The sequence below is a fragment of the Gavialis gangeticus genome, unplaced genomic scaffold (assembly GCF_001723915.1).
Source record: "Gavialis gangeticus isolate Ggan-Ray unplaced genomic scaffold, GavGan_comp1, whole genome shotgun sequence".
Classification (NCBI taxonomy): Eukaryota; Metazoa; Chordata; order Crocodylia; family Gavialidae; genus Gavialis; species Gavialis gangeticus.
In genome coordinates, this window is record NW_017728995.1 from 41150434 (window position 1) to 41158713 (window position 8280).

At 43.7% G+C, this 8280-nt stretch overlaps 1 long non-coding RNA gene across 1 annotated transcript in view; it reads left to right on the forward strand.

The window, feature by feature from the left end:
- The first annotated feature begins 5532 nt into the window (after positions 1 to 5532).
- The window catches only part of LOC109287842, a 44781-nt gene continuing 42033 nt past the window's right edge, over positions 5533 to 8280 (forward strand). Inside the window, exons 1-2 of the long non-coding RNA XR_002094976.1 lie at positions 5533 to 5641; positions 6113 to 6117. This is a non-coding gene — a long non-coding RNA (uncharacterized LOC109287842). The remainder of the gene's footprint in view (positions 5642 to 6112; positions 6118 to 8280) is intronic.

The window sequence follows — 8280 nt, forward strand, 5'->3', positions numbered from 1 at the left end:
GTGGACTCTGACCCTGAGGGCACACTTTGCTTAGGGGCAGTAGGAGAACAAGGGAGTACGGGATGCTTCCCGTGATTCCCCCTTGTCCGTTTGGCCACTCCCCATCTCATTGTTCATGTACTCAGGGTATCAGTTTTGTTTTTCATGTCGTGTTGCTTCTGAGGCCCAGGGCTTTACATTGGTGAAGGTATTTTCATAGTTTCATAATTTGTAGGGTCGGAAGGGACCTGAGCAGATCATCAAGCCCAACCCTCTGCCTTGGCAGGAAAAAGTACTAGGGTCAAACGACCCCAGCAGGGTGTTCATCCAGCCTCCTCTTAAAGACCCCCAGGGTAGGAGCCAGCACCACTTCTCTTGGAAGTTGATTCCAGATCCTAGCTGCCCTGACAGTGAAGTAGCACCTCCTGATGTCTAGTCTGGATCTACTCTCTGCCAGCTTATGACTGTTATTTCTAGTCACACCTGGTAGTGCTCGGGAGAACAGGGACTCCCCCAATGCCTGCTGGTCCTCTCTGACTAGTTTGTAACAGGCCACTAGATCCCCCCTCAGCCTTCTCTTTTGGATGCTGAACAGCTGCTAAAGATCTTGAGGCTCATCTAGAAGGTTGGCATATGGCCGGGGTGTAGGGAAGGTTGGAGCCCCAAAAACATCTGCCGGGACGCGTGTCCACTCTGGCGGCACCTTCAAAAGGGACCCCCTTCACTGAGAGACCATCCAAAGTCATGGCAGGTGAGTTTGGGGGATTCTCCAAAGGTAATCGAGGTACCCTCTGGGGTCTATGCAAGGTTCCCTGGTGAACAAGGTCAGCTGCTCGGGCAAAAGCAGCTTGGGACCAATCTTTCGAGTCGAGACGTGCACACTCATATAACAACAATGAAGAATGTGCTGCATTCAAAAACCTAAGTCTATCCCTACCATGCAGTTGCTCCAATAAAAGATATCACCTACTGCAATGGGACCACTCCCTGTGAAGGGTGTATCATCTTCCCATTGGAGGAATACTTCTCACTTGCCCACCACATCATTGCATAATGCTGCCTTCAGTCATTGGAAGCTTTTTTCATGCTTTGAATACACCTCAATGCTCCATTATTTCTTCCTTTGAGGGCATCCGTTAATGGGGCCATGAGCTCCATGAAGTGTGGTATAAATCATCTGTAGTAATTTACCAACCCTAAGAAGGAGGACATCTGCTGTCAACTATGAGGGGGTTTGAAGTTACAAATGGCTTCCACCTTGTCAGCTAGGGGATTGTTAAGGTCCTGGCCCACTAAAACCCCCAGATATTTGGTCTCCTTACAGGCTCTGACACATTTCTTTGGGTTACCAATCATCTCTGCATTCTTTAATTCCTTTAGAAATGCAGTCATAGCCCTCACATGTTGTGGCCAGGTCTTGGTAAAAATAATAATATCGTCTATATATGCAGCAATGTATGCCCCACGTTGAGCTAACAGAGTGTCCATTAACCTTTGAAAGGTAGCTGCCACTCCAGCTTCCTCTTCCCCCCCCAGGAACCTGTCTTAACCCAATAAAGAAGCCTGCCTCTTACCTCATAACGACAATCAGCCCCTTCCTTATCGCCATTCTCTTGGGTGTTGAAGGTTTTTGTAAATCTGGATCTTCCCATTGGGCCTGTCAAAACTGAGCCCCACTTGCAATTTGTTTGACAACAAAATCCTTTACCAATTCTCCTGGAAGTGCAGCCTCTTCTCCACACCAGGCCTCTCCCATCCTCAGGCATCAACATTCTGTTTCAGCTGCCTGGACCCATTCCAGAACATCATAAATAGGGAACCATACTCTTCCTATCACCATCTCACAGGCCAATTTGGAGGCCAGGCCTACCTTGAATTACTTTTCATACTCCATAACCCTTATCAGTAGGTGGTCTTTTCCCCATGAACGTAAGTCATGGTCAGGGCCTTCCATGTTCCTTGGCATGGTGCTAACTCCTCACATATCAAGGTTTGTGCATAGCTGGTGTCCAGGGTAGCCTGTACGAGTTGACCCCCTACCCAGGCCATCACCACTGGTCTCTCCCAGACATCTTCTTCATTGCCAGTGCCAAAACTACAATCCTTTGCTTCAATGGTCTCTTCCTCCCTAAGTCGATCTCTGAAGGCACATGCCAAACTGGGGATTTTGGTTTGCTCCGTTCCAGTCGCTCGGCAGTCCTTCAATTTGTGACTCATTTTACCACACTTGAAACAGACAGCCCCATAAGGTGGCGCTCTTTGCAAGTCCCAGCTTTTTCCTCCTTCTTGCCCCATACCTGGGTTTTTATTATGGGGTGGTGCACCCATGCTGCTCCCCAGAAACCAAAAATGCCCTGGAATCTTCAGGGCATCCTCACAGTTCTGGGGTCAGTGTCACTTCACCCACAGCTGGGTATCTTCCTCTAGATCCCATAGGAACTTTTCTAGAAGTATCTGGTCCATCACTCCTTCCTGATCAAACCAGTTCAGTGGCAACCACTTATTTACTAGGCCCTCAACAGTTGCATCAAAATGTGAGGTCACCGGTCCTCTCGTCCCTTGTGGTTGAAAGCACTGCCTTTAATGGTCTGGTGTTATCTTTAGGGGATAAAGGATAACTGCATTCAACTTGTCGTAATCCCTGGCCTCATATCTAGACATGGCCCTATAGGCTTCCTGAGCCTTGCCTATGACCAGGGACCCCAACTGGTGAGCCCACTGCAAATGGTCTAACCCTGTCTGTACACCCATTTGTTTGAATGCCTCAATAAATGGCTTGGGGTCATTGTCCTTTTTAATCCAGAATATCTTGAAAATAGGCATACTTCTCTGCAGCCACTCTAGATGCTATGCTGTTGGTGCATCTAGAGAACCTGACCAATGGTCTGCACAGTCTGTCTTAGCATCTCAGGGTAAGCCATCATTGCGGGTTGCATCTTAGTTACACGTCAAAACCTGAGTCTGCTAACCACCACATGGGTTTGAGTTCCAAGCCAATACACTACTGTGATGGGACCGCTCCTCATGACAGATGTATCTTCCCACTGGAGGAACACTTTGCAATTGACCGCCATGCCTTATTTGTTATAATAAAGATATGGAGGAGTCAGTGATGTCCCACAGGTTACTCACGGTGTGATGTCCCAGTGATCTAGGGCTCCGCCTCCCGCACATTCCATCCACTCACCAGCCATGTTGCTTCTAGGTATGCATGGGTCTTTTTGGTTAGTGAGGTTAGGGACCAACTGTTCAACATCTCCAACATGTCATCATCCCTCCAACGTTGGGCACACAAAATCAAAATTAATCAAAACAGGTAATGTCCATACCTAAGAAGTGTCCCTATGAACTAAATGGGTTGCCCTTTGCTTCAGGCACAGCCTCTTAAGAAAATCTGATATCTCTCAGGCTTAGGAGACCACCTGCCCTTTCTTCATGGCAGGCAGACCTGGCAAGTTGTATTCACCCGCCTTTCAGTCCACGCTTCTCTATAGCCCTTTGCCTTCCCCAGCTCCACTAGGGCCTCTCTGCCACTTCTTCACCCTGACTCTTCCTCCCAGGGCTCTTCCCAGAGAGAACGCATGGGCCTACCACCCCTTGCTCCCCTCCATGCGGGGTCTGACTCCTCTTTAAAGTTCCCAGCTCATCAGTAATGTCTGACATCATCCACTGGGCACTCGCTCAGCCAGATGACACAGGAGCTTATAAAATGCTGCAGCAGTGTAGTACGATGCTCCACATTAGTCTGCTGCATCCCTGCAGGTAAGTCTATTTCAAGCCTGGCCTCACCCAGGCTCCACTGTGCTGGAGCTCAACCCCTGGCCTCAAAATTCGCCGCACAGTGGCACTGCGTGGATCTATCAGGGCCACTCTGTTACACCTATAAAAATGCTTGCCTCCTACATTGTAACTATAAAGTTATGATTAATGAAATTTGATTATTGATTATTCCCACCTCCTGGTCTCCTCCAACTAGAAGAAAGAGGGAGGAGAATTTATTTGAAATGTATTTGGAACAAAAAAGCCTGCTACTAGTCAAATTCAAGACAAATTTTATGCACAGTTAATATCTTGTTCCTTCAAGTATGATATCAGCCAATTGAATGGAGTAAAATATGAACTAATAGGTCTATAATACGCTCTTGCATAAGAGCATATTGTCTGATGTTTAGGTCTTAGATCCACCATTTTTACCTACACTAAGCAGATAATTTCACTGTGCACTACCTAGACTATTCTCATAATTCTTTATGCTCCCACTACATACCAGATTCTCTAAAGCAGCTAAACTGCTCGATGTTGGAGTCTGCAGAGGATGAAGACAACTTTCAGCCATCTTCATAGCTTCCTGACCACAGAGCTGATATTCTTCCCTACATGAGACTAGAACCCGAAGACTATTATGTCTTAAACCTGTTGCCAGAGGCAATTCCAAGAATCAGGAATGCACATCTTTTACCTGCAGATGCACTTTCTGGCCAATTCTCTAGGGACTTCATCACACCAGAGTTTTTCCCTACACAAAGGAATTCCTCAGAAGGCCAGATTTACCACTGCCTAGTGTAGCCAAGAGGAACAAATCCTACACTTCTTATGTGAGTCCATCCGACTGTACAAAGCCAATACTACTGAGACATTTTAGAACTATCAAATCTCCATTTAAAAAAAATAAGTATAGTCCATTCAGAGAATCTGATAAAGTAAATGGTTACTTATTGCTTATGCCTCTCTGAACCAGTCACTCTCTCAAGTCTCATCATGCCCTACCTTCTTCCTAAATATAATTATTAAGTCTAGAATGCTATTTAAAAAGTTTACTTTTCCCAAATCTTGTCTTCAGCCTCTTTTCAGAGACCAATGATACTTGTTGCCAAGGGCAGATCCAGGGGAGGTATAGTAGTGCAGCTGTACCCCTTTTGATTCCTGCTCCATTCAAATTTTAAACCCAACTGCCTGGGAGGGGCAGCAGTATTTCTGTTCAGGCAGTAGTGAGGGAGTCAACTTACTTCAGAGCTCATTATAATATACCCGATTCCTATTAATCTGTCTTTACTCCACAGGTTTTAACAACCCTCTCTCCATCTTAATAGTCTTGATTTGATACTCTACTATTCAAACTATCCTTTCTTCTTTGTTGTTGTTGCTGCTTAGCCATTCCTGGTAATCTCTCTCTCCTATTTCACAGCACCACAGTCCATTTTTAGCCATAGCTAAAAACCTTAACTCAACTATAGTAATATTAACTCATGTGTAGAAATGACAGAGTGAATATTGGAGGCACTGAGAAAGTGCTTCAGAAGACTATGCTTTGTTTTACAAATCTGAATAAGAGATGTACATGTAACTGTAATGACTACAAGATCTATACAAGCACATCTTTTCTGACTATTTTGACAGTCTTTTGGCTACTTTGTTGGCTTCTTTAAATTATATATTATCCAGCAATTAGTGCACATTCCAGTAGAGTTATATTTGGCTTTGCTTTGACCTTAAACTGAAAAATATAGTGCCAGGCCTCTAGCATATTAGTACATACCACTGACTTACCTTTAACTGGAGGAAAAATAGGTGTTATGTTATATGTGATGATACACCACACCATCTGCACCAACTTTTCCAAAATCCTAGTTTACCTATGGGAGTTGCATAGGTGCTGACTGGAGTGCTGCAGAATCAAAACAAAAGAGATTAAACTACCTTTAAAGTAAGAGCAAATAAAAACATTGAGGGAAAAGGTACATGGAAATTTCTATAGCAAATGTAAAAGGTTTCTACTTCAGAAAACTATTACTGGGCATTAGCATTTACCAGGCATCTGAAATTTCAGCCAATTTCTAACAAAGAGAAAAAGTCAAGAAAAGACTTCACCTATTAGAGATGCAACTCTCCAAGAAAAAAAAAAAAGGAGTATTTTATCTCTACCATATGCACAATTCTTAGAATCCATCAATAGGAAGTGGGCCAATGATTAGTGATGAATAAAGTGTGCAACATATATCAAGTACATTTGCTAGGCTTCATGGTTGATTATAAAATAGAAAAATGTTAAAGCAACTGCTTTTAAAAAGTTGCAGTTGAAGCGCCCTGAAATCTGAGAACAGTTCATATTAAACAGTGAAGAAAAAGAAAGCAGGTGAAGTAATGAATAGGTACCATTGTTGGTTTGGCAGACAGATCAGAAGCCTGGTGTCAGTTGTTTAGATTGTTCAGTAAAGTGGGTTTCCATATTATTTAAACACAGAGAAAGAAAATGTCCTTCCTTTCTTTTTGCATTAGCTCTAGGTTTCCTATGATGAAAAGGAAGGCCATTTCTTAGATGTGCTGCCTCGCTGCGCCGGCTTATGCCATACTACAACTCAAGTTTAAGGTATTTGAATTTATCTGAAGGAAACATTTCCTCAGCAGACTTTACAGCTTAACAGGTAGAACCAATTTCCATTACAACACTTAAAGAATAAGCATAAAACTCCCAAACTATCTTAGAAAAAATATCTGCAAAATAAATTGGTCTTTTGATGTAGTCTTCTTTTTTTCTGGTTTTATTTTTTAAACAAACAGGACTGTCCAACCTCACTATTTACCCACTGAGTTTTACAATATCTCAGAATCATCAGTGGTTTATAGATAATTCTGGGAACAGATGGTATATTTCAGCACAGCATTTTTCTCTCAGCACTTTAATTAAAGAGCTTTGGATATCATGAAAAAATGTGTCTGAAGGGACCTGTTCTCAACAGCAGCAGTAGAATTTGGCTAAGCTTTGTAACAATGAATTTCTATGACAAATAATTTTATTTCCTTTTTCTCTTTAATTATTTCTACTTAATTAGTGCTCATAAAAGGGGGTCAGGATTGACAGCCCTAGAAATTTTGTCTTTACAGAGTAGGCACATAACAAGTAGTGGCATTCCAACCCTGACCTGTGAGTTTCAGCTATATGAGTAAGAGGGTAGTCTACTTTCTATGCCCTTCTTGACTTTAGTCTTTCCTCTGAATTGCAAAGCAGCAAAATGAGGAGTAGGTTCAATTTCTTCTGTTCAGTCAGGCCCATATGTACTACTTATATTTCATAGATTTCATAGACATTTGGGCTGGAAGGGACCCCGGAGGATCTTCAAGTCCAGCCCCCTGCCCAGGGGCAGGAATTCATAGGGATCATAGGATCCCAGCAAGATAAACATCCAAAAGTGCCTTGAAGGCATTCTAAGTGGGTGCTTGAACCACCTTGAGTGGCAATCTATTCCAAACCTTGGGGGCTTAGACAGTAAAGAAGTTCTTCCTTATGTCCAGCCTGAAACTGTCACAGAGGAGTTTGTGACCATTCAATCTTATCATCCCTTGGGGTGCTCTGGTGAACAGACATTCCCCCAGATCCTGGTGAACACCCCTGATAAACTTATAGGTGGCCACCAGATCACCCCTGACCCTGTGCTTTTCTAGGCTGAAGAGTCCCATGGCTCTCAGCCTCTCATCATAAGGTCTGTTTTCCTGGCCTCTGATCAAGCTTCCCCACACCCTTTTTGAATTGCGGAGCGCAAAACTGGACGCAGTACTCCAGCTGTGGCCTCACCAAGGCCAAGTACAATGGGAGAATGATGTTCTGGGATTTGCTTGAGAAGCATCTATGGATGCAAGCCAGTGTTTTGCTCGCTTTACTAGCCACAGGATCACATTGAAGGCTCATGTTCATCTTGTGGTCAATCATGACCCCCAAGTCCCTTGCATATGTAGTGCTAGCCAGCGTAGCACTGCCTAGCCTATAAGCATGGTGCAGGTTTTTCCTCCCAAGGTGGAGAACCATGCATTTTTTGGTGTTAAACACCATCATGTTCTCATCCACCCATTTCATGAGCCTGTCAAGATCTGCCTGGATCACCCTCCTGTCCTCAAATATGGATGCTTTACCCCAGAGTTTGGTGTTATCAGCAAACTTGGCCAGCCTGCTTCTGACACCAATGTCTACATCATTGATGAATGTCATGTCTGAATTCAACCTGTCAGTTGGAGTGCCGATGCCAGCAAAGCAAAAGACTGTAATAACTTAGTAAGGACGCCAGCCATACAAACCCCCCAGCACTAGTAGCTTTTATTTCTTTGCTGAGAGATATATGGCAGTTGGAGATTGTTAAAAGTTCTGTTCTCCATGTTTTAGAGGCTTGTTGACTGCAATGATAAAGATTGTAAGTGCACATCACATGTCTGACCCTTTGAACCTGCTGAGGGCAGTAAAAAGTAGGTCAGATAAATAATGTATTTAGGTCAGATGAATAATGTATCTAGGTCACTAGTGTGATGAATAAT